The sequence below is a fragment of the Herpailurus yagouaroundi genome, unplaced genomic scaffold (assembly GCF_014898765.1).
Source record: "Herpailurus yagouaroundi ecotype Mexico unplaced genomic scaffold, PumYag 186, whole genome shotgun sequence".
In the NCBI taxonomy this organism is placed as follows: Eukaryota; Metazoa; Chordata; class Mammalia; order Carnivora; family Felidae; genus Herpailurus; species Herpailurus yagouaroundi.
In genome coordinates, this window is record NW_024412417.1 from 35,728,701 (window position 1) to 35,756,031 (window position 27,331).

The following is a 27,331-nucleotide window of genomic DNA, read 5'->3' on the forward strand; positions in this document are numbered from 1 at the left end:
GCAAGGAGAGAAGGAGAGATTACAAGGGGGCAGGGGATGCTTTGGGGAGTGATGGATATGTTCGTTATCTCGATCGTGGTGCTGGTTTCACGGATATGTACATGTGTAACACCTTCACATTATACACTTGAAATATTTCTACTTATTGTGTGTTAATTACACCTCAATACAGCCGATTATAAATAAAAGATGCCTGATAAACTGAACAAGTGTCAGGTGAGTGGGAAATAAGGGCAATGAGAGATAAGGAAGAGGGTGTGGGAGGAGGGCCTGAATCTCAGGTGCCCGTCTCAAGCAGAGGCATGCCCCCGGAACCCTTGATGGCTGGAAGTGGACTTCGGTCTACCAGAGTTCAGGCTGATAGCAAGTGGAGAGAGAAATGTTGACAATAGGCCAATATGCTATAGCCTGGGGTGATTCCCAAGTATCTGGGCAGTGCTGGTTTACTCAGAGATGTGTAGGATTAAACATTGGGGTGGCTTATTTAGAAAGGAGCACACACACACACACACACACACACACACACACATACAGGTTTAAAAAGAGTGCCAGCAACCGGTGGGGCAGGATGAGAATACTTTCAAACCCAAGCAAATGTCTGGCTGGAAACAATCACGTTGAGCTTCTCCTATTGCTGGTGTAACAGACAGTAGTAGCTGGAAGAAGAGCTCCATCGATGAAGGTCTGAGTATGAGCTGAGAAACCAAGGAGGTCTCAGTAAGCCAACGGGGAAGAGGGGAGGGGAGCCTAGAAAGCCTAGAAGGAGGGGAGGTGAGCAGAGGGGCAGCGAGGGGCGAGGCAATCCCGACCCGTGTGCTCATCAATTACCAATGGGCAAGCACCAGCTTCTCAGGGACACTAGTGGATACAGGTTAAGAAGGGTTGAAAGGTTCCATCTGAGGGTACCCTCCTTTGGGGGACAGAGAAACTGGGGCTCTGAGGGGAGAAGCAATTTCCCCAGAAAAATCTAGCCTTTGTGGCTGAACACCCCAGTGACCACCTCTTAAGAAGAACCGGAGAGGCAGGCAGCAGGTGCTTGAGTCAGCTTCCTGACCTTCTAGCCTCTTTCCCCACTCCCCAAGGGCCAACCTGCTATTAAACCTGCTTCCTCACCTGTAAAGTGGAGCAGACTAACACCACTGCCTCATCGGGGTTGTATCAGTCAGGCTCTTCGGAGAAACGAAACGAATGCTTTGTGTCTACGGAAAGAGAGAGTTGAGAGAGATTTTTAAAGTTTGGCTCATGCGATCATGGGAAGCAGCAAGTCCAAAGTGTGCAGAGAAGGCCGGTGGGCTGGGGACCCAGGGAAGACTTGCAGGTCAAGTCCACAGGTAGGCTGCTGGCAGATTCCTCCTTCCTTTGGGAAGGTCAGTCCTTCCCTATCCAGGCCTTTGACAGATTGGACGAGGCTCACCCACATGAGGGAGGATAATCTGCTTTACTCGAAGTCTACTGATTTAACTGTTAATCTCATCGAAAAATACCTTCACAGAAGCATCTAGGCTAGTGTTTGACCGAATACCAGGGGTGCGCAGCCCAGCCAAGTTGACATCGCAAGGGTGCTAGGAGAAGGAAGCTCACCCTTCTCCCTTTCCAACACTCCCTCCTGCCAAATTGCACGACAGTGTTTACGCTTAGATTAGGCTTCGTAACAACTGGCCTCCCCACCTTCTCCCTCTTCTTTCCTCTCATACTCCCTCTTACAAAACATCTGGTAACTCATCTGCCCCATCTTGTCTGCCCTGGGGTCCTATCAGTCCCCCACACAAATCTGCCCTCTCTAACAATCCCCTGCTCTCTCAACCAGTGGCTACACGTGAGGATCATCTGGGGAGTTTTTAAACATCCCCTGAACTAGGCCACCCTGCAAATAAATTAAATCAGAAGTTCTGCAGGCAGATCCTGAGAATTACCAGTGTTTGTTTTGTTTTGTTTTTTAACTCCTCAGGAAATTCTAATCTCCAGTGTGCAGCCACATCTCCCCTGTCTTCCATTCCTTAAGACCCAACCCACAACATGTGGTCAGGAATCTCATCTGCTTCTACCTAGTGATGGATTCAACATTTGCTTTCAGACAGCTCCTCTGGAAACAATGCCTTACTGGCATTGTCTCGTGATTCACGAGACAAAGGGTGAGAATCCCAGACAGACCACTGGTGGACGCAGTCTGGGGTACTATGCTTCTAAGGTGACATTTCATAGCAGGCCACCTGCTCAGAGGGTCACCCTGGCTCATGCCACAGCTCCTGGAAAAGCACCTGTCCACTAGCCATGGGCGTCAACGACAGCAAGAAAGAAGGAAAATATGAGCACACTCAATGAGTCAGATCAGCCCAATCAACCCTGGAGGCCAATGACACACATGAATTCAGATCCCACTGGCACAGACCCGTCGGAATAAGAACCATCATTAACTGGGTATATTGCCAGACCTAATACTATGGGGCCCAGCTTTCATTTTTTCAAATCCTCACTACTCGAGGAAGTAGATCTTTTAATCTCCATGTTAAAAACGAGGAGACTGGGGCTCAGGAATTATAAACTATGTGGCCAACACTGGGCAATGAAGAGGACCAGAGTGTGATTTGCAAAGCATTTTCATATCCATTGTCTCACTGGATCTTTAAGACATCACCTCTCATTTTTCTTAGAAGACTGTACTTCCCTACCAACTCACAAAGGTATGTGTTTCACAGATAAGGAAACCAAGGCACCAAGAGTTTTTGAGATATCCTACCCCAGTCACATACCCGGTTAGCCACCAGACTAGGACTTGTACCCTCATCTCTGCCCGTCAGCGCTTCCCTGCTCTCATTTATATATGGCGCTCTTTCAACTCCTTTCCATTCTCTGCCACTTCACTAAGGGGTATGAGTATTACAGTAACCTGCTCAACTTAAAGTAACTCCTCTAAGTTTCTCCACCAACCCCCCATACAAACAACGGGCTCCCACCAACTGTATTTGTACAACAGGATACCCGATCCCTGCTTCAGTGAATGGGACCACCAATGGGCCTCTCTGAATCAAGCTGAGCCAATAAGATTCTCTTCCTCAAGAATTTGGAATTATACTGAGACAATGTCTCTTTCTTCATGTGGCCAGTGCTATAACATGTTGACTTGGAAGCTGAGAAGTAAGTGATAATAATGTGGAAATCATCAGTGATGCTCGCCAAATATTTCCAACTCCCTGCTTTCTGGGCACGTGGTAGGATTGCACGTGGAACGTGTCTTTTCTGGGCCCCTTGTGATTGGGTGGGTCCAGGCTCTGTAGCTGCCAATGGGTTGTAAGTGGACGTGCTGTGTGCACTTCTAGGCATGATCACCTCGTTGCTGCTGTAGGACCTTTAAAAGTTCTCCCTCCCTCGCCCTCAGAGACCAGAAATATCTGACTGCTTTATCAACCTGGGTCTCAGTGTGAGGAGGCATGGAGTGCAGCTCCCAGCCCACTCAAAGTAGGCATGCAGTGTGAGCAAGAATGAAATCCTTCTTTTCGTGAACCACTAAGATTTTGGAGTTGTTTGTTAACACAGCCTCGTCTAGCCCATCCTGATGGATAATTATAGGATAAGACTAAACCCTTATAAACCACTAAAGTTTGGGGATTATAACTGTAGACCTAGACCAAGGGTTGGCAAAACATAGTCTGTGGGCCATGGCTTTATTTTTTTATTTTTTTTTTAACATTTATTTCCAAGAGACAGAGAGAGACAGAGCATGGGTGGGGAAGGGGCAGAGAGAGAGAGGGAGACACAGAACCTGAAGCGGGCTCCAGGCTCTGAGCTGTCGGCGCAGAGCCTGACGTGGGCCATGGCTTTCAAATAAAGTTTAGGGGCACCTGGGTGGCTCAGTTGGTTAAGTGTCCCAACTCTTGATTCCAGTTGAGGTCATGATCTCATGGTCATGGGATTGAGCCCTGTGTCAGGCTCCACGCTGAGCGTGTAGCCTGCTTGGGATTCTCTCTCTCCCTCTGCCCCTTCCCTGCTCATGTGAAAGAGAAGGAAAAGAGAAAGAAGAAAGAAAGAAAGAAAGAAAGAAAGAAAGAAAGAAAGAAAGAAAAAGAAAGAAAGAAAGAAAGAAAGAAAGAAAGAAAGAAAGAAAGAAAGAAAAAGAAAGAAAGAGAAAGAAAGAAAGAAAGAAAGAAAGAGAGAGAGAAAGAGAGAAAGAAAGAAAGAAAGAAGAAAGACAGAAGGAGGGAGGAAAGGAGGGTGGGAGGGAGGGAGGAAGAGAGAGAAAGTTTATTGGAATGCAGCCATGCTCAATCATTTGTGCATTGTCTCTGGTCTCCCTCATGCTACCGCAGAATTGAGTGATTGCAAACAGATCTAATGAAAAGCCTAACACACATACAGTCTAGCTCTGAAGAGAAAAATTTGCTGATCCCTGACTTAGACGTGCTGACTACAGCAACAACAGCAAATACCTACATGGTAACGGGGGTGTGCCAAGAACCATCCTAAGCATTTGATCTACATTAACTCACTCAATCCGCATACCTACCTGGGTTTCTCTGCTTCCATGCTGGCACCCCGGCCTCCCTGAAGACATTGTTCACATTGGGAAACAGAACCACGTGGGCTTAAAGTTTTCAATTCCCCTCCATCACCTACCTCTCACCTACTATTACAAGAACAAACCCAGTCTCCTTCTTGTGACATACAAGACCGTCCATAATCTGAAACTCCTCTCCTTCTCCCGCTTCATTCTTCCCACCCTTGCTACAAATTTCACGTTCAACCAATTTTGCCCATGCTGTGCCCTTCTCTTGGAATGCCCTTCCCCCCTTTCTTGGCATAATTAACTCCTCAAGTATTGAATCAGGCTCTATCCTTTCCAGCAGTGAACCCCTAAAACCTCCCACACCAACCCCTCCAGCCTGACTAGTGTCCATGTCTGAGCCCAAAAACTGTTCTGTGATTATCTCTATCTTAATCACTTGTCTTATTGTCTTCTCCCAGAAAGATTCTTTATCCTGAAACCCCTCATTGGCCCGTGAGCTCCCTGAGAGCAGGGGCTAGGTCCTATTCCCAGTTACCCCCAGGCTAGCAAAGCTCCAGGCTTGGGGGGTAACACATAGTAGATGCTTGTTGAAAGAATATCAATCTTCTTAAAAGCCCTATGGATATTCAGTGTCATAATTATTTGTTTAGAGAGGGCTGAGGAAATGATTCCCTTCTCAAGTTCAGAACCAATGGAGAATAAGACACAAAGACCCACACGTTAGAGGGCCTGGCTGGTTCCGTCTGTTAAGGGTCCAGCTTCAGCTCAGGTCACGACTTCACGATTCATGAGTTCAAGCCCCGTGTCGGGCTCTGTGCTGACAGCTCAGAGCCTGGAGCTTGCCTCAGATTCTGTGTCTCCCTCTCTCTGCTCCTCCCCCACTCATTCCGTCTCTCTCTCTCTCTCTCTCTCTCTCCCTCTCTCTCTCTCTCAAAAATAAACATTAAAAATTTAAAAAAAAAAAAAAGAAGACCCACATGGACATCAAAGGATGAGATTTGTTGCTGATAAATAATCTGATCGGAGAATCTGGCTCTAAAGCTCTGGAGTAACAAGAGGTGGGCAAATATATCACTCTGAGTTAGGCAGACCCACCAGCCATCTTGGTTGAACTGCAAAACTGTGGGTCTCTCCAGCACATGCAGAGTCTGTCCCAGTGAAGAAAGTATGTGTCCTAAGGCCACACTGCTGCACTTAGTAGGTACTCAATAAATACTTGTTGCTGGAAGAAGTCAGCAATCACAGTCCAGAGGATGCCTGAAGCTAGGCACTGGGCTTAGCCCTGGAGGCCTTTCTCCCCTCCAAGGACCCAGTCACTCTCTCCATAATTCCACGGAATGCATTCCTTTCTTTTTTTTTAACTGGAACATACTATTTATTACAAAATAACATTGAGAATTAAGACAGAAACAACAAACATAGATTATTTCCTTAAGTCTCTTTATATTCAATTTGAGGATGCATAGTCATTTTTTTCCAGAATACCATTTCACATAGAAGGTATTCTGATTTTTGTTTTAATTTAAATTTTAGTTAACTTACAGTGCAACATTGGTTTCAGGACTAGCATTCAGTGATTCATCACGTACATACAACACCCAGTGCTCATCCCAACAAGTGCCCTCCTTAATGCCCATCCCCCCTCTAGCCTAGCTCCCTGCCACCTCCCTGCACCAACCTCAGTTTGTTCTCTATCGTTAAGAGTCTCTTGTGGTTGGTCTCCTTCTCTTCTCTCCCCTGCCACCACCCCGCTTCCTATATGTTCATCTGTTTCGTCTCTTAAGTTCCACATGAGTGAAATCATATGGTATTTGTTTTTCTCTGATTGACTTCATTCACGTAGCATCATACATTCTAGCTCCATCCATGTGGCTGGATGCACTCTTCAGTTAAGGCGGACCATGAACAAACAACACCCCCTAGAACTTCTTGGCTATATTCCCATCCAGCAGCAAGGAAGGAGCCATATTGGTTAACATGAGCTGGTTTCTTCTGCTGACTAATGTCTGGGGTTTTACAGTTCAGCGCAGACAACTTTCTTCTCTCTACCATCCCAGAGGTACTGTCTGAGCCATCTTCAGAACGCTGGTGCTTTCCGCTCCAAATCCCATTACCTTTTTCCCCCCTCATATCCTTTTGTTTTTCCTTTGAAGGTAAAGGAAAAACCTATTACGTGATACCTATTATGTGTGTTCATTCCTTATAACATTACTGTGTCGCACGAGGAACCTGGGAATCTGAAACAGACTTGGGTCAAATCTTAGCTTCCATTACTCCTTACCTGTGTGGCTTTGGCCATATCACTAACCTTGCTGTGCCTCAAGTTTTCTCAACTGTGAAGTGGGGGAGATGTTAGTAATAACATGAATAATAAAAATTGCAACCCTAAAAGTACATGAGTCTCCTCATTTAACAGGTGAGAGGATGTATACGGTCACATAATGCCAGCACATAGTAGGAGCTCAACAAATATTTATTGAATAAAGGAATGTTCATTCTCATGCCTGATACAGACTTCTAGGAACTTTGCTGGGGTTCCTCTCCACCTCGCCCCAAAATAAATACCATCTCCTTCCTCTTCCCTGGCCACATGAGCGCAGCTGAGTGATTCCCGCAAAGTAATTCGCGAAGGCACTTTCAGCGCTAGAATGCTAGGAAGGAGTCCTTCAGTTAACAATACGGTGGCTGCTGTGTCATTTTTAAGCAATATATACATTGAATTCCAAAGAAGAAGTGTTATATATAAAAAGGAATATTGAACAAGAAATTTTAAAAAATTAAAAAAATGAGTAAAAGGGGGGGCACCTGGATGGCTCAGTCAGTTAGGCGTGCAACTTCGGCTCAGGTCATGATCTCACCATTGTGGGTTCGAGCCCCGTGTCGGGCTCTGTGCTGACAGTTCAGGGCCTGGAGCCTGCTTCGGATTCTGTGTCTCCCTCTCCCCTCCTCACACCATCTGTCTGTCTGTCTCTCTCTCTCTCTCAAAAATAAATAAACACAAAAAATTTAAAAATTTTTAAAAAGGAACATTGCATCATTGATTTCCTCCTTTCCTCCAATGTTATCTTATTTTCTTTTAAATTGAACTTATGTGTGTTTAAACTTGTCTGTGGACTCACAGTGACTCAAAACACAAACACAGACATTGTAAAGGAAAGTTTGCCGCCCATAAGAGCCACAGAGTAGAGGCATTTGAGGACTTTCTTCCTTTTTTTTTTCTTTTTCTTTTTCTTTTTCTTCTTCTTCTTTTTTTTTTTTTTTTTTTTGACACACACTTTCCCCTTCTGTCACTCCGTAGCTCGGCTTAGCTGTACCTACGCTCCGTTCTGAAATGCTATCTCATGAATCTCGTCTTGTTTATTCTTTTAAGCTGCTGTCTTTCAAAGCATTTCAAGGGAAACGCATTCAGAGAGGCATCATCAAGACTCAGTAGTATTGTTTGATTACACGTGTTTGATCAGGATGAACCCCATTTCTCTCTTCTGCCTCCCTTACCTACGGTTGCTACACCCTCTCCCAGATAACGTTAATACACCAGCCCAGTAGATCTATCATGAGGAGCACCTTTCAGATAAGACCAGACATTTCTAATTTCTCTAAAGCTCATTTCCAGGAGCCGAGGAGAGGAGATGGGAAGGGAGGCTGAAAGCGCCCTGGCCTTCTCTGAACACCAACCTGGCACCTCTCTAGAAACAGACAAAGTGTCCTGGAGAGTGTGGGGTGTGTCCCAGAAAGGCCATCTGTATGGCCTTCCAACCTGCCTCCATGTATGTTAATTCCCAAAGATCAACTGAGAAGTTAAGATTCTAAAAAATGACTATCCGCAAGTCTTCTGTTATGGGTCAAATTGTGTCCCCTAAGATGATACATTGAAATCCTAACCCCTCGGGACCTATGAACGTGACCTTATTTGGAAACAGGGTCTTTGCAGATGCAGTCAAGTTAAGATGAGGCCACACCGGAATAGGGTTGGGGTGGACTATAATCCAACATGACTGGTATCCTTGTAAGAAGAGAGGACACACTGGGACAGACACACAGGGAGAACCCCGTGTAATGACGGAAGAAAAGACCCAAGTGATACATCTTCAGCCACGAAATGCCAAAGATGGCCAGAGACACTAGAAGCTAGGAGAAAGCCATTGAACAGATTCAGATTCTCCCCTAGAGTCTTCAGAGAAAGCAAGGCCCTGGAAACACCTTGGTTTTAAATTTCTAGCCTCTAAAAGTATAAGAAAATAAGTGTCCGATGTTTTAAGCCACACAATTTGTGATACTTTGCTACGACAGCCCTGGGTTGCCAATACAGTCTCCAACCTGCTCCCTCCCGCCTCTTTTCTTCCATATGGGACATTCCCTCTGCCTACACGAACTCCCCATCCCCTCCCAAACCTGTCCCAGGTCCTGGAATGGTGCCTCTGGTCTCCCATAACCTCTGCATTCCCAACCTAACACTTTCCAGGGTGCATTCTGACCGTCGTTCTGTGCCCACAAGACGGTGTCTCAGTCTCTTTGAATGCTTTGCGCACCATGCGTTGCTTAGTAGATATTCAATACACGTAAAAAGAAAAAAAATAAAGGAAGCAGTCAGAGGGAGGAGGTGGGTCATGTCTGAGGTCAAATGTGAAAAGGTTCAAACAAGGGATGTGGCTTTAAAATCAGGGTGCAAATGACTAAGGTTCTCATTTAGTGAACGAAATATATATGTAACAGAAGCAGGTGGAGGTTGGGGATCAGAGGAACCATAGGTGAAGGGAAAGTCTGATTTAAAATGCAAAAGCTGTTAAGGAGGCCAATTAAAGCTGGTGAACATAGGGGCGCCTGGGTGGCGCAGTCGGTTGGGCGTCCGACTTCAGCCAGGTCACGATCTCGCGGTCCGTGAGTTCGAGCCCCGCGTCAGGCTCTGGGCTGATGGCTCAGAGCCTGGAGCCTGTTTCAGATTCTGTGTCTCCCTCTCTCTCTGCCCCTCCCCCGTTCATGCTCTGTCTCTCTCTATCCCAAAAATAAATAAACGTTGAAAAAAAAAAAAGCTGGTGAACATAAATCATCGGGATAGATAGAGGGACTAATACAAGACACTTGAACTTTGCAACATGCAGAAACATGTATTGCTGGCCTGGGGCACTTACCTTTCTGCTTCAGCTTTGGGCGCATCTTAAAGATGGTGCCTCCTATTCGATTGAAAATCAGGAGCAAGGATTCATTTGCCATACTCTACACACTCACACACTCTCAACTGGGACACCAGTTGGTGCTCACCTAGGAAGCTTTGGAGGGGTGGACCACCTGATACTGCTCGTGGTGGGGTTAGGAAGCCTTCACCCCGTAGGGATACCAATGGCAAACAGGTGAATAGTGGTAGAGTGTCAAGGATCGACCATGGATTTCCGTACAATCATTGTATCTCGACCTCACATCCGTGAGGTGAGGTAGGTGCCATTATCCCCACTCCGTAGATAGGAAGACTGAGGCTCAGCAAGGTCAAGTGGCTTTCCACTCAGCTAGTGAGTGGTTTACCCCATTGCCTCTTGGCCAATGTCCTCCCAGGCTGCCTAAGATGAACATGTGAGAAAGCCTTATTTGTTGAATTGCCTTAGAAATAACAGCAATCGTTAATGTTCAGAACTCGGTAACGGCCAGAGGTTCTCAATAGTGAAAATGGCTGCCTCAAAACATGTATCTTCCCACCCTCACCAAAAGGTCATGGCTGAGGATGCTGCCTCTGTAGGTAGAGCAGGGGCCTTCAAAGACCCACCTCACTCTCACGTTTGGTCCTGAACGATTTGCCTTCGTCTGGTCATATGCTTCTCCTTGTTCTCCTCTTCTCACTTATTCCTTCATCCCCTCTCCCAGCCCCCTCTGCTTTTGATTGCTCTGCCTGGGGCACCCCCTGCTCTCCCCACCTCCCTTTGATGGCTCACTCTGGACAACTCCCATGCGTCCTTCCGCGCTCAACTCGAAAGTCCCCGAACGCTGTGGCTTGCACCTATGGTTTCACGTCCTAACACTTGCCATCTGCTGTACTTGTCTACTGACACCCCTCTCCTGCATTAGGCGGTGAGGCTCTGGAGGCTGGGGTCACCTCTCACTGATGTCTCCCCAGTGCCCAGCACAGAGCCTGGCACACCAACGCTGTCGTGTTGATTCTACACAGCATGACAGCTTTGACGGCCCCCGTGCCCTCCGTTTTCCCTCCCCCCTTCTCAATACCACAATTCCCCACCCATGAAGATGCTACCAGTGGCACACTGCAGACCTGTCTTCCTTGTCTGCCACCCTTCTAGAGACTTCTACGCTCTGCAAAGCTCAACTTGCAGAGTGGTAGAAAAGGGGGGAATCGTGGCCGATTCCTAGAGTACCTGAAGGATTTGATAGAGACTGATGTGGGTCTGGTTCTTTTTTCTTCCTTAAATGGGGGTTTTCTGCTGAGGGTAAGGGTCTCAAAAAGAGCACTGGTTGAGCCAGGCATCTCCCAAGAGTCCCAGGGCCTCTGTGGACTTGTCTTCACGTACAGCCCTGGATGATTTCAGTGAAAAACAAGGGAAAGGAAGCACGCTGGAGAGCCCTTCCAAAGGACTGAACCAAATAGGGAGAAAGATTGGTCTGGAAAGGCTGCGAACATTCCGAGCTTTCTATTATTGCAACAGGCAAGGAGAAATCAGACTTCTGAGCCAGAGAAGAACCTGTCCAAGAGCCCACGTGCAATACACAGGTTGTGGGTTCAGGATTCCACCTGGGAAGAAAGTCACAAGACACCACAGATGTTGTCCCCATTTATAAGGTAAGGTGACAGGCACTGGCTTGGCTTTTGAAGGTAGAGAGATGAGTAAGAAACTGCTTTCCCCTGGAGGAATCATAGTATTTTAACAGAGAAAAGCCAGAAGACTAGCTCATTGCTCAACATCCTAACTCTATGACCAACAACCTCTTCCAGCTCATTCACTTAACAGATATTTAGTCACACAGGGCCTTTCGAATGTTTTACACTGTGGACCACCTCATACAGGACAAAGACCTGTGCCCCAGCAGCAGAGGTATAGGAGGGGAGATTACTAAGAGGTCTGGGGTGAATCCCTTTGCAATGTAGGTAAAAGCTTTCTTCCCGTTATTAAGGTTATAAGTCAATTAATCATTTATAGTCAAAACCAGCATGACAAGAAGCCAAGACCACTAAACCGACCACAGCTGGAGAACCTTCATTTCTATTTAGTCTTCCAGATTCATCTGAGATTTCACCTCCTCTGGGAAGCCTTCCTTGATTTCCTCCCTTATATAACAGGATGACTTTCTCCTCACCCTTTGCCTCCCACATGTCATGTTGCACCATCATTTCCATTTGTGTGTGTATGTGTCTGCGAGTCCAGCGTCAGACCATGAACTAACCTCTCAAGGGCAGGGCTGAGTGTCCGTCCTTGCCAAATCAACACCTGGGTTTGTCTCTCCGACAGCACATAGTGACGAGGTCTAGTCACGCTCTGTTGAAATAACCTGACACGAGTCTAGAAGAGAAAGTCAGTTCACAGGTTGTCAAGTCTTGGTACGAGCCATTTGCAAGCTTACCTTGGGCTTCGGCATGAATAAATTTGCCTCAGAGAGCCCATCTATGCTGAAAATCAAAGACCAACTAAAGGGATAGATTGCCTCGGCGAACCACCAGCCAAACGACAGCCGGCTCCCGCCAGTTGGAGGTCACTCAGAAATGTGACATTAAATTCTCCAGCAACAGTGTAGAGAAATCAACCAAGTCGTTCTTGATCAAAACGTGGTTACCAGTTACCTAAACTCCTCCCACAAAGAGACGAACCTTCATAGACGCAGGTTTCTAATTCTCTCCACAGAGTGTAATAGATTGGCTATCGACCAGATAAATCATCCAGTTAAACCTCCTCATTGGCCCCAGCCCAGGTCCCCCGCCTCCTCCTGCAGGGACCTGATTCATGCCCCGTGACACTTGTCAGCAGGGCCCCTGACCTGGTTCCCAGGGAAGGACAGGGCAGCCTAAGAGAGCAAGACAGAAAGGCCGAGCGGAGGCCCAGCCCAAGGGCCAGCGGGGAGGGAGGTTTCCCCAGAAGACAGACGTAAGCCCAACTCCGGGCCCACACACTGGCTGGCTGTTACCTGGGAGCCTCACACTCGGTGTTTCCAGAGTGCCTCCACGGACAGATTGCAGCCTGCACATTACTCAGCAGCCACGAGGGTGAGCCCCGGGGGGGAAGCACCAGCCTTCACAAGGAAACCAGTCCACGCCCAGGTTGCACCTTTTACCTGGGGAACTCGCCCGGGGCCAATTCCTATGCCCGCTGCCAAGAAAGCCAGCTAGAATGGGTGCTTGCTGGGGAGCTGCTCCAGCTTCTGCAACTTGTTTCCCATCCCTTGCCCGTTCTTCACTTGTCTGAGTTTTCCTGGGTGTTCTAGGGCCTCCCCCACGGGGGGGGGGGGGGGGGCGGGGGGACCCGGAATGAGTCAGCAGAGACAAGAATCGGGGGTGTGTCCCAAAGAAGGTTTCACAAAGGGAAGATTGGAGTGGGTGTTTGCAACAGTCACCCTCTTCTTCAACTACCGTCTTCCATCATCCACTCTGGCCGCCTCGACACTCCCGCATGACCTCTCCACAAGGCTCGTGGGAACCTCCCACTCAAGGGCCCCTTGTTGACCTAGTCAGAAGTCATTAGCGAGACAGACACAGCCCCCCCCCTCCCCCGCCCTCCATCTCCCAGACTTGCCTCCAGGCTCAAAGCTGGCCCAAGGGGCAAATGCGGACCAGTGACCCCGCCACATCCACTTGTCCCAATCTTACACGGGAAATTGTGCCCACACAACTTCACAGTCCCCTCGCTTTCCACACTCCCTGCAAGAGAGAGAGTTTGGAGGTACCATGCCCCACCCTCATGGCATCTTACGCTGCAGATTACAAGCCAACTTGGAGCTTCCCAAATATGCCACGGGTCGGTCATCCGCCAAGCAACGGTATTTCTGGAGCCAGGCACGGGCAACATCACGAGGAACGACAGTCAGGGTTGGTCTTAGATTCCCCAGGAGAGGAGATGAAACCAAGCCAATGGCTATGCCTTCGTGCAGGCTGTGCCCTCTGCCAGGCAGCCCCTCTCTTCTCTGCTCCCCACTCACGAAGCAAACGCCTGCTCCCTCTTCAAGACTCACCCCACATACCATTTGCTCGGTGAGATCAATTGGGCCTCTTCTGGTGATAGGCCCTCTGGGTTCTCATCGAACCTCGACCTGTTTTGCTGTGTGTCCCTCCGCATGAAGGGATAACCTCCTTGGGGACCTGGGGACAGGAATCTCACTCTCCTTTCCGTATCATCATGGGGCGAGCTCCATCAGTACTGGCGACACGAAAGAGCACCATCTCACAGCCTTTCGATCGCCTTCAAAATGGAGCCCAGTATGACCTGTGACACCCTCCCCCTCTCCTGCAGCCATCTAAGACCCCCAGACCTCTCCAGCAACCCTCTCCTGGCCTCTCCACTTCCAGGCTTGCTCCCTGCTCTAGTCTCCACGCAGCGGCCCACAAGATAAGCGTCACAACTAAAAGTTGGCCACGTTGCTCCCAGTTCCAAATCCTCCACACCTGCAGCCGTGTCCCAAGTCCCTCCCGTGCGCGGCCCACAGGGCCCCAGGTCCAGCTATCTGCCATCATTGTCCTCCCACGACCTGCATCTCCTGCCAGCCTGACCTGCTTCTGAAACCTGGCAAGCATGCATTCGCCTGGCCGCCTTTGCCCTCTCATCCCCTCTGCCCACACACCTCCCCTCCGACGCCTTCATGCCGTGCTTGTTCCCTCCTTCAGGTCTCTGCGAGATTCCCTGCCTTCTGTCTGAAACAGCATCCTCCGTCCTGCGTCCTCTCCCTCCGCCTTGTCGCTAGTGTCACAGTGCTTCTCATCGTTAGATACGATCGTTAGCTTGCTACGGCCTGTTGCCCACACCGGAGCCCCCAGGGGCCACGGCTGGCCCCGGGGCCACACGTGCAGCAGGAATCTCTAGTAAGATGCTAAGCCCCGATTTCCGACTCCCGGTGGCAGGCATCGAGGGATTAGGGGAGAGGGGAGAGACCACCTTCCCTCACTCTCCCAGTCCAGGATGTGAGGATGCGATCGTGGAGTTTCCGGGGCAAGAGCTGGGCTGGAGGAGGCCACCCATGGCCGGGTGACCCACGAGAGGCCCATTGGCTGCTTGGGAGGGCACACATTGGCTAAGCCACACTCCTCAAACCATTTCCTGGCAGAGCATGGAGCAACTGGCAAGGCAGGGGCTCTGCAAATTAACCTGCGTCTGTACTGCAGCCACGGCCAAAATCTGGTCACAATGCTTCTCTGCTTGACCTCCCTCAAGGACCCCCTTTGCTTCTTTTCTGGGGCTTTCTGCAGCTTACGAGACTTTCCAGATGTGGCTCCTGACTTTCTCTCCCCTCTGACTCACCCATTCCTGACTCTTGTCATTCGTTATTCATTCTTTAGGTTCCATCCCTACTAAAGATTGTCTGTGGCTCCCCCAGGGGCCACACTCTGTCCAGCCTCCCCCCCTTTGCTTACGCTGGTCTCTCTGCCTGGACTACCCTTTCCTCTGTCCCTTGGTGGCTATGGTTCACTCATCTTTTAAGCCTCAGCCCAGAGGGCAGCACCTCTATAAAGTATTCCCCAGCACCTTTTCAAAGTTTGCCCCAGTCCGGGAACAAATGTTTTCCTTTGTGTTCTCTGTCCCCAGGACAGCATTTATTTTTTTAATATGAAATTTATTGTCATCAGTTTGTTCTGTTTTTAAGACTCTCTTATGGTTTGGCTCCCTCCCTCCCTGACTTTACTTTTCCCTTCCCCTCCCCCACGGTCTTCTGTTAAGTTTCCCAAGATCCACAGAAGAGTGAAAACATACGGTATCTGTCTTTCTCTGTATGGCTTATTTCACTTAGCATCACACTCTCCAGTTCCATCCACGCTGCTACAAAAGGCCATATTTCATTTTTTCTCATTGCCACGTAGTATTCCATTGTGTATATAAACCACAATTTCTTTATCCATTCATCAGTTGATGGACATCTAGGCTCTTTCCACAATTGGGCTATTGTTGAGAGTGCTGCTATAAACATTGGGGTACAAGTGCCCCTATCCATCAGCACTCCTGTATCCCTTGGGTCAATTCCTAGCAGTGCTACTGCTGGGTCATAGGGTAGATCAATTTTTAATTTTTTGAGGAACCTCCACACTGTTTTCCAGAGCGGCTGCACCAGTTTGCAACAGGACAGCATTGATTTCACTTTGATGGATGTGTGCAGGGCTCTCTCCCCAACTAGGCTATGAGCTCCTTGAAGGCTGAACCCCTTATTTATCATGGCTCCCAACAGCCAGAGAAAAGTGAACAAACCACGAGTCAGACCACGTCACTCCCTTGTTCAAAAGCTTCCCCTGCTCCAAGCTCACCCAGAATGAAAGTCAAAGTCCTTGTGTTGGTCTATGAGGCCCTATGAACCCTGCACAGCCCCAGCCCACCCATTAGCTCTCTGACCCTATTACTTGCCCCCTCACTGGCTCTTCTCAAGCTACATCAGCCTTCTTATCATTACTTAAACATATTAAGCACCTCAGGGCCTTTGCACCAGCTGGGCCGGCTTCCTCAAACACTCTCTTGCCTCAGTTTCCCAACTAGCTCCCTCATTCCACTAGGTGTTTGTTCAAATGCTGCCACCACTCCAGGGAGACCTTCCCTGACCAGCCCTCTTAAAATCAAAGCTCACACCCTACACTTGCTGGCATTTCCTATCTTCATTCTCCACCTCACTTTTCTCCATAGACTATCACCTTCTCACAGATTATGTTTTATTTATCTATGTTGTTTATCGTCCACCTCCCCCCTAGTGTGGTATACACTTCAAGAGGGCAAGAATTTTGGCCATTCTTCCCATTACTGTGTAGTCAATGTCCTGAACAGTGCCTGGCAGGTACGTAGTAGGGACTCCATATTTTCTGAATGAATGAAAAAAATGATGTCCCTAGCATCTAGTATATTTCCTGGCACATGGTAGACTCCCAGTGAATATTGAATAAATGAAGAGGAAGAAAAAGAGAAATAAGACAGATGGAGAAAGAGAAAACAAAAGAGGACAGGAAGGGCAGAAAGGAGGAGGGGAATGAAGGAGGGAAGTGGGGAGGAAGAAACAGAGACAGAGAAAAAGGCAGGCCAAATTTGCTCAAAGTCCCTGACAGTTGTGCGTGTTGTGGACTTGAGGAGCAGAAGTTTGTAACTTGGAACTGCCTGTCTGAGGTTCTCCGGAAACTTCTCTGCCGTCAGCCTCCCTTTGCCAGCACAGACCTGACCGGAAAAGAAAACATGAATGTTTTATAAGGATGTTGGGACTCATCCTTGGCAAATTCTATGGGACAGACTGCCTACCCGTGAGGTCTGCACACTCTCGACTCATCTTGAGTTTCGGTCGAGAGCCCTTCACTCAGTATTTTGCAAAGACTTTTGTTTTTCAAAGAATCCATTGCTTTACAATGACAAAAGTAATACCTGCAATGACACGAAGGAGAAAATAACAAAGCACTGAGCCTTGTTTGCTTCCTGCCTTTTTTCTGTGCCCACACAGGATTTTTTAAATCAAATTGCAATTGCACTCTGCATGCGTGAAACTTCTCAGCCAGGGAGGAAGAGGCCTGGGGGCAGTGGAAGGCACAATCTTTGGACACAGGCCCATCTCAGACCAGTCCTGGCTCGGACACTTGGTGTGTGAGAGACTCCCTTATAAAGTGATCATTCCTCATGCTTTGCCGGGGACCGTCCCAGTGTGCACCTGCTGTCCCAGTGTAACTAGTAAGGGCACCCCTTTCGTGCTCAAAGGGCAATTCATTATATGGTCCTACTACACTTAACCCTGTGATCTTTGGTTTCCTCGCCTATTAAAGAGAGAAAACAATGCCTGTCTCCAAACTACAAGAATTGTATTAGTTATTTCCGCTGTGTAACAAATTATCCCTAAACTAGCTGCAGTTTCTTTTACTCTCAGGAGTGACAAGACATCACTCTGCCACATAGACCCTAAGGAACGGATACCAGGAGGTGGGATCCTGGGGCCATCTTAGAGGCTAGTGATCATAGTGTGTAATTTAAATGCTGCATGTAAAGTTACCAGCACACAGTCGGCACAGAAGAAACATTAGCTACTTCAGAGCAGGATAAGGCAGGTAAACCTTCGGCAACCAACCATCACTGGTAACTTTCCCACAGATAAAGATTGCGGTGCTATGGCTTTTTTTTATAAGCTGATTCAGTTCCGTTCAACAATCATTTATTATATACCTGCTGCTTGGTATTCTGGCCTTTAAGCCACGCCCACTCACAAATAACTACTGAATTGTATCAGATCCCTACACTCATTATCTGAATATGAAAAGAAATTAGGTAGAATCCATGCAGCACTATAATGGCCGCAGTCATGCCCATCATGTGGGTTTTGAATGAGTTACCCAGTCCATTCAAAACGTGAGCCAATGCACTACCTGTCTCGTCACCATCCCCATCCAAATCATCATATATGAATTATTACAACAATTTTCCATCTGTTCCTCGGGCTTCATCTCTTGCCCCCAACATATTCCACACACACCATCCAGGATGACACATTTAAATATTTCTTTTGCTCAGAAACCCTCAATGTTGTCACAAAAGCATACGTGCCCTGGCCTTGTCCCTTATCCATCCACCTGTACAGGCCAAAGACCATTTTTCTGCAACTCTCGGCCTCAGAGGCTTTTTCCAGCTGGGAAAGATCACAAGCCAAGCACAGGGCAGGCAGAATGTGCCAGACGGTGAATGCCCTTGGATATGGCCCTCAACCATCCATGGCTGAGGAGCTGGTAGATATGATAACATAAAGGCATCGTCTACACCCGCTCCCAGAACAGCAGCAAGGTGAGTTCCAGCTGCTCCCAGGGGCAGCCAGCTCCCTGAGTCCCCTCTCATTGATTTCTTTTTCTTCCCCGTCTCCCCTTTCTGCTCCTCTTCCGGTATTTCCTGGAATCACCTCCCACGTGAAACACTCAAATCCTTGTCTCAGGACATGCATCTGGGGGAACTACACCAAGACAAATGGCTTCCCCTTGAGAACAAAGGCCAAAGTGTGCGCCACGGCCCATGAGGCCAGACCCTGCATGCTCTGCCCCTGTGCCATCTCCCTCCTGTTCTCACCACTCCAGCCGTGTTGGCTTCCTGGCTGTTCCCGGAACATTCCAGTCTTCCTTTCAGTTCAGGGCCTGCGTTCCTGCTATTTCCTTCCCCTGGAAGACTTGCGTATAGGTTTATAGGTTTGATGTTTGTATGTTTATGGCCATCACCTTCGATATCACCCCTCAAGTAGGACATAAACTCAGGGAGGGAAGCAGCTTTCTTCTGCTTTATTCACTGTTCCATCCCCAGTACTGCATACATAGTAGATGCTCAATAGATATTTGTTAAATTGTTGAACCGAACTGATGTGAGCGAAGCCTGATTAGGTCCAACCAAACGTTGTGAGACGTTTGTGAAACAGTTGCTCGTGAAACATTTGCTGGGTCCCGAGCTGTTATTATCGGAGCCCCTGCAAGGAACCTTCAACTTCACTGTGAATAACAATTCAATCCTTTCACTTCTGTCAGAATGAAGGCCAGAAAGGGTGAGCATAGTGCTGAATGTCACGCAGCCCCCCAGAAGCAGAGCCGGGAGCAAATTTCAGCATCCCCAGCCTGTGGAGGGAAGAGTCGCAGTCAAGTAATCTCGGGAGAACCACTGGTAAGCTTTGTTACTTCCAGGGCAAATTTGTTAACCTTTCAGAGTACCAGGGTTTGGGGGGGGGGGGGTGTGTGTGTGTGTGTGTGTGTGTGTGTTGGGTTGTTTGGTTTTTTGTTTTTTTTTTTTTTTTGCTTTTTTAGAGAGAGAGAGAGAGAGAGAGTGTGCATGCAGAAGGGGCAGAGAGAGGGGGAAAGAGAGAGAATCTCAAGCAGGCTCTGCACTGTCAGCACACAGCCCCATGTGGGGATCGAACTCACGAACTGTGAGATCATGACCTGAGCCAAAGTCCAACGCTTGACCGACTGAGCCACCCAGGCGCCTCAGTACCTGTTTCTTCATCAGCAAAATAGCATGGTGCACCTATTTCAACAAATCCGGATGATCACATAAGATAATGAGCCTAAGAAAGCTTAGCACATAGTAAATATTCCATAGATGCTCATCGAATCTTAGGGAGAACTAAAAGGTGCTCAGAAAAGAGGAGAACATGTTCACAGTAGGTAATAACAGTAACACTTCGTTGAGACTGACAGTGTCCCGGGCACAAAGCAGGGAGATTTCACATGCATTCTTTCACCTAATCCTTACAACACCCTCTGAGGTTAGTTCTAATTCTTAGTCATTCTCCAGTCGAAGAAACCGAGGCTCAGAGAGGTTTTCTGATTCTCCCAAGATGGCGAAGGTGAACCCTCACGGGTCTGACCCCAGGCTCTGGGTTTGGAACCACTGTGCCATACGGAAGGGCAGCGGCTGTTATGTCCTTGGAGATCTTTTTAATTTCAAAGGCTCGTGAAACATGGAGGACACGGTTTCCTTCCCGGCAGGACCAGGCTAAAGGCATTTCCAAAGTCTGAGAACCTCTGGCCCTTTGAAATCTCTGCAGAGGGAGACTCTTAGAGCGGTAGCAACCGTGTATTCCAGGGCCTCCCAGTTTTAAAATCGAGAGTCCAATTTGCTGTAATTTGAGCCCATCTTCACCCTGGGTAGGAAGCTTTCCTTCTGAGAGGGAAGTCACTACTTGTGAGTGAGTGTGTGTGTGTGTGTGTGTGTGTGTGTGTGTGTGACAGAGAGAGAGGGGGGAGAGAGAGAGAGAGAGAGAATCCTGTCCCTGGTGTCTCTCTGCCTCTCTCTCTCTCTCTCTCACACACACACACACACACACACACACCCCTTCACCTTAATTCATTGATTTCTCTACCCCAGTGATTCTCAAAGTGTGGCCCGAGCCCCCGCAGTGTCAACACCATCCAGGAATTTGGTGCAAGTGCAGAACTGCAGGCCTTCCCCCCGACGTACAGATTGCGAACCTCTGAGGACGGGGGTCCAGGACTCTGGCTCAGGGACCCCTCCCGGGATTCTTATGTATACTAACGTCTGAGAGCAGCGATGTTGGCCTGCAAAAAGCCGTCTTTCTGGTCTCCCCATCCCCTTCTCCAAATTGAGTTTAAGAATAAATCGTGGCTCCTCTTGGCCTTTAAATGTCAAGGATCCTGAGCTCAGAGAACAAGGACCTTCCCGGGAAATGCCAAGCTGAAGCCTTGGCCCTGAGCGGGTGAGAGCCCCAGCCTCAGCCAGGGTGGCCTTTGCAACCCACTCAGAAATCCCAGCTTCTCAGAAAGGCGCCTCCCCGTCACTTAGGAAAACAACAAAATTCACATTGGGAAGGACGATGCAAAAACAGACCTGGGAGAGAAGCAGCAGCCTCCACGTGGGAAAGGCTGGCGTTGGGGAAGGCAGTGGGGGAGGGGGGCTGCCAAAACAAAGGGGCTCCCGGGGCCTCGATGCCTCCCCGAAGTCGGGCCGTAAACACTCCCTCCGCCCGGCAGCCGCGATGGCCTCATTCGTGCCGCTCACCCACTTTGGTCACATAAAGAGCGATAAAGGAGGACAAGGGCGGAATAACCTCTAAATAAAAGATGAGGTAATTCTGAAGGCACATTAGGATTTTATGTGTATTATGGCTTGTGGTTTTTTATTCAGACCCGGGGAGGGCCAGCCGCTCGGCCACACGGGACTGTCGCCCTCATAAAGCGTCAAGGCTAGCCAAGCACACGGGCAGGGCTGGGCTCTGCAGCTTGGGTGGCTTGGGGGAGGGAGGGGGCACGGGAGAAAAAGGGAGGAGACGTTCCCCGTCCCCTTGGCTGGGAAGGTTATGGCACCAGGCCTCGCCACCTCAAGAATCGAAATGTCCAAAGGGCACAGAAGCCTGGGAGGAAGGCCCTTTTCCGAGGGCCGCGAAGATTCCGGTGGGAAAGGGTGGAAGGCGAGGAGGCGCAGGGCACAGTGCTCAGCGCGGAAAGGAAGTCCGGCTCTCCTGGAAGACGACGGCCCTAAAACTAATCGCGAGGCTCTTTGCCGCCCATTTCTCACGTGCGTCGCTGGGATTGTGCCACAGGCTCCCACAGCTTAATCACCATCCCTGCGGGTGCCAAGGCCCTGAGCACCTACTCTGCGTCCGCTCTGCACCAGGGCCTTTACTTGCTGATCTCCAGCACCCTATAGGCTAGAAACTTTGTCCCCGCTTCACAGATGTAGAAATCGAGGCTCACAGTACTGCGATAACTTCCCCAAGGTTACTTGGGGGAAAAAGCAGCACTTTTTATGTTGTTAATGTGCTTGCAACACCTGTGTGCCGGGCACCGTAGCAGGTGCTGGGAGGGGGTCTGGTCCCTGCCTGCAGACCAGCCTGCGGTGCAGCGAGGGACAGACAGGCACACACGGAAAGGAAATGAAAGGGACAGGGGAGAGTCTTAGGTCTCATACATCTTGACACTCAGGTCTTCTGTAAACCTGGAATCTTCTGGGGCGCCTTGGGGGCTCAGTCGGTTAAACTTCTGGCTCTTGATTTCAGCTCAGGTCGTGATCTCACGGTTCGTGAGCTGGAGCCCGCATCACGCTCACGGTGCGGAACCTGCCTGGGATTCTCTCTCGCTCGCTCGCTCTCTCTTTCCGGTCCTCCTCTGCTCACTCACTCGCTCTCTCTCACAGTAACTAAAATAAACATTTTTTTTTTAAACCTTGGAATATTCTGTTTACACTGGGCTCTCTGCAAGCCTGGCCTTCCAGAAGATCTTACTGGGCTTGTTCCCATAGATACATGCAGACACCAGCAAGCTTTGAGAGTCCCCAGTGTCTGTCAGCCTAATTCCCTGAGTCAGCGACAGCAAAACACAGTTACTTTCTGAATCCTCTCAAGGACCAGGTAGCCCGGTGTTTTTCAAATCCAGGAAAGGGCATTCAGGCTGCCACTTCACCCCTGGGATATAACAGTGACGCTGTTCTGAGATTGCCTTGGTCATCGGTTGATACCCCGACCCCAGTCCGGACTCCCCCTACCCTAGCAGAAAAGAGCATGACAAAATAAGTAAATAAAACCCCGGAAAGCAAAGCTGTGGGATTACAGAACTGGGAAGACCTGGGGTCCCTCCCATCCAGGACTTCCGCTCCCCAGCCGGATGATCTTTGGCAAGTCGCTTCACCTCCTTAGACCTGTATTTCTTCATCTGTGAAGGAGAGATAATAATTGTACTGTTACAGCGTGGTGGTGAGGGATAAAGGGGTTAATACAGGTAGTGCTCTTCAAAGAGTCCCTAGCGCCTGGTAAGCACGCCATAACTCTTGCTCGTTGCTATTCAATTAACAAATATTCATTGAAGACCAGCCAGGGTTAGGATACAAAGCACCTTGCCGGACACAAGCCTGGGAGGCAGCAGATCCGGGATGAGGAACCCCAGGGCCTTGGCAGGAGGAGCCCCGGCTTAAAGAGGTCAGGATCTTCCCAGTGGGGCTCAGGGGTGCACGTGTGTAGATCCAGGCAGGCTGGGGTCACATCCCGATTCCTGACTTACTAGCTGTGAAACCTCGGGTGACCCAGTTACCTGTGGGAAGCCTCCGTTTCTTCACCTGTGAAGGGAGGAATAATCATGGCACCTGCCTCCTGGGCTCTCCCGCTAGCTTGGTCGAGCTCTATATGCCTCCCCGCAGCGGCCCCGGGCATTTTCCACCGGGACATCTGGAATCCCGGAAACAGGACTTCAGGAAGTCCTACCCTACTCATCTCTCTGCTCAGCTGCGTGTCAGGCCGAACCTACGGCTGGATGGGGCAGACGGCAAAGAGGCCAGACAGTCCCAGAGTCGCCACCCTACCCGCGGCACTCGGGAAGACTCCTAGGGGAAGTGGCGTCTCATTCCTTCTCCTTAGCCAGACTGGCCTCATGGATAACCCGCTCAAGTAAGGTCCTTCTGTCCCTCGGCCCAGACCTGTGAGCCCCTCTCGGGGCCTCCCTTCACCCCATTATTCTCCCAGAAAGTTTACGTCTCCAGCGTCCTCATCAAAGGCTGTCCGTGCCTCACACCTGAAGTCAACTAGTCAGCCAGCAAAGATACGGTAGAAGCTTCCAGGAGCCACTTACTTCTGCTGGGCAGTGGGGACAAGTCCCTACCTTCCGGTCTGTTAAGCATGAAACCAAGGTCCACAAAAAGTTAATTCTAGCATGTGGCCAGAAACAAAGGAAGAGAGAAGGGGAAAAGGCATTTGAGAGTTGGGAGACCCCCCCCCTCCGCCCCAGGAAACCATCAGCTGAGCACTGCTGTGTTCAGGAGGGGACCGGCCCCCTCTCGTTTGGAAAGGCCCTGCCTGTTGGTGTTTGTGGACAGTTTCCTCCACCCGCCCCCCCCACCCCGTGACCCATGTGCTGTGGAAGACACAGAAGGCATGGCCTCTGCCCTCCAGGAACATTGCCTCTGATTGCTCATTAACGCTCGTGAAGACGAATGAAAGCTACCAGTGGCTCTGTGTCTGCTTATCCAAGGGGGTGAGTCAATGTTCTGAATGCTTCTGAGAAACAGCCAGGATACCTCGCACCTGGCAGTCCAGCATGGGGAACAGGAGTCGGGTGAATGAGTGTTCAATAAATGAGTGAGTGAATGATTCAGAAAAAAAGTGAAGACAGAAGGAAGACTCTTAATCTGATTAGTAAGAAGGCTGACTCATACGTAGGGTGACCATACGTTCCAGTTTGCCAGGGACAGTCCCTGAGCACGCTTGTTGTCCCAGTGCAATTATGAATCACACCCCCTTTCACTCTCCAAAGGTTCCAGCTCCATGCTCTAGTATCTTGCCCCCCACTTTCTGAAGACACGCCCCACTGTTATTCTTCAGTGAGTGACCGTGGATACAGGTGAGCTGGGTGCCGAGGTCTGCCAATGCTGGCTCGCGTCAAGGGGCTGGCGTGTGCGCCTCGAGCTGGCCCTTAGCTGTGACCTTTCAGAAATTCCAGGGAGAGTCAGGCAAAACACTCACAGGAAGCACGTTCAAATTGAGTGGAGCCAAACCCACGTCCATCAATTATGTATTCTCAACAGCGGGGCATCGCATCTCACAAAAATCAAATCGTTCATCTAACGTGCCTCTCTGGAGCTCCCGAGTCATTGTCTTTGCAATGTGGGCCATCAGACCTGTCTGACCTCTTTGCAGAGCTGTTGGGACTCAGCAAGGGGTTAACACATTCACTTTCTAACTGTGCTGAACCAGTGCAAGGTGCTGTCGGGGAGTATTCGTTAGTTAGAGGTCATTACTGAATCTAGCTAACTCGGTGATGTCAGCCTTGGCAAACACAACTCATCCCTGCCCACATGCCCCTCCACTGTGCTCCTACGGCAGACACAAGAACTAGGTCACGCTCTCTCTTGTTCCATTTCCAACATGGGAACCTTCCTCTGCCCCATTCCACGGTGACCTCCTTCAGGACAGGGGCCCGCTCCTGCTCCCCCCTTTACCACAGGCAAAGCCTACCACCTGGCACCTTGCTCAGTCATTTCTGCTGACAAGTCAATAAAAGAAATCCCAGATCCCGAGCCATCTCTGCGAAGCCTGCCTCTGAACCACGCTAGCTCCTTCCCTCTGTTCCCGGTCAGGCTGGACTAGTGTGAGTACCGTTTCGCCTCTCCTGAACCCCGCTTCTCCAGGGACTTTCTCACTGGCGCCTCACCTCCCCCTCCTCGTGCCTGACATTCCAAACAGGGCATTTGGTAATGGTCGTTGGGTGAAGGCTTTTCCTCTCTTCAGTTTGGTGGGTTTGCACATGCTGTTTCCTCTCGGGCCACCCTCTCTCCTTCACCCACTAATCCCCTATCCCCCTTCGGATCCCACTGAGAACATCACTTGCTCCGAGAGCCCTCTCTGCCCACCCTGATGCGGAGGAACCCTTCTTTTAAACCGTCTCAGAGCATCACGGATACGCTGTTCCTGGTGCTCACCTCGATGGGAACCTTGCATTACGGGATTCTTTTTTCTAAATGCCTGGCTTCCTAAATTGGACTGTGAGCCCGAGTGGACCCAGAGCCCTTGACTGCCTTGTGCACTGTTCTATCCCCAGTGCTTAGCACAGTGCTCAGGGACAGTAAATAGTGGTCAAATGAACGCCTTAAAGGGAAGAGAGGACACTCAAGTGGAAATGTCCAGGAGCCACTTGGAAAATGAGGGTGGGCGTTCTGTTGGCTCCATTAAAACCATGGTGGTGACCACCCCTTATCAAGCACCTCCAGAGGGTCTGGCCCTGAAGCTAGTGCATATACGTGTTTAACCTCCCAACAATGTGCTGAGGGAAGATTCCAATTTTACAGATGAAGCCCAGCTTCTACATCTGAATTATACCAGGGAAATACTCAACTGGACAGTTTTACCAACCACATCGCCTCCAAGTCCCAGAACTCTATGAAGGGTGGTGTATGTCAGAGAATGTATTTATTGGAGAGCCTTAAGGAAATTCTGGGACACATAATTTATCACGACTTTCACTTTTTTGGTCCTAGTTTTGTGTCTGTGTACATGAGGGTGTAGGAGGAGGGAACACAGAGGGATCTCATTGTGTTTTCCCGCTTCTGGCTATGCGTGGGCAATCTGGAACCGGGGCTGGCAGCACCTGCCGAGGCACCGCCCTGGCCAAGTCGCCTCTGCTTCCGCCTGAGTTTCCTCACCTACAAAAGGTGGATAAATAATACTTAACATAATGAGGGGTTCGGAGATTGAATTAACACTTGTGAAGCACTTTGAGATGCCAGGGCCAGTACAGGAGCTATTCCTCCACAGAAGCCGCATCGTCTCTCCTTGTCCCCGAACCTGGCCTTCCTGCCGCCATGTTGCTCCCCATTCACTGCTGGGTCTGCAGCACCCTCCTACTCCTCTTCTCCACGTATTGAAGCACGTCAGATCCCATCTGCTCTGCAGTCTTCCCTAACCATTCATTCATTCATTCCTTCATCCATCCATCCATCCATTCATTCATTCCTCCATCCATTCATTCATTCATTCTTCCGTCCATTAATTCATTCATTCCTTCATCCATCCATCCATTCATTCCTTCAACAAGGCTTTGTGGAGTGCCAACTGTCCCAGGCTCTGTGCTAAGCACCAGGGACACGGAGTTAACTATTCTTGTCCCCATGGAGCAAAAGAAGAGCCTGAGGTTCAGACAGGTCGTGCAACCCATCAAGGCCACACAGAGAGTTAGCAGCTGAATCAGAATGCGATTGGGAGGGAAACGCACATTTCCCAGGCTCCAGAACTCACGGCAAGCATCTCCTCTGCTTGGCATCACCTCCCACCGCAAAGGAAGGTATGTGGTCCAACAGCGAGAGAGTTCCAAGTCACCGATTATAACGCACAAGCTCAGTACACCCCTGTGACTCGATGTCACATATGGCTCGTCCTTGAAATTCCTTTTCTTGCTAGTTCCCTGTCCCCGGTGTCACCACGTGGACGACTTGCGATTGCGGCAAGAAGAAGGGAAAGCCCTTCATTCCAAGAAAGAAAAGCCCTGGCTCCCTCTACAAGCTCTGCTTCACCAGTCCCCCCGCCCGTGCCCTTCCAGTCGCATTGTCACTGCTGAGGTCCTCTCAAACAAAACTTTACAGACCTCTCTTTTTCGATGCCAGGGAGGAAAATTCAGGAGAGTAGATAGTAAAGGGGGCTTTGAACAGACCCAAAAGAGACTCCTGCCTTACTGCTTACAGGCTGCAAGACCTCAGGCAAACCAGAAAAATTCCTTGGGGC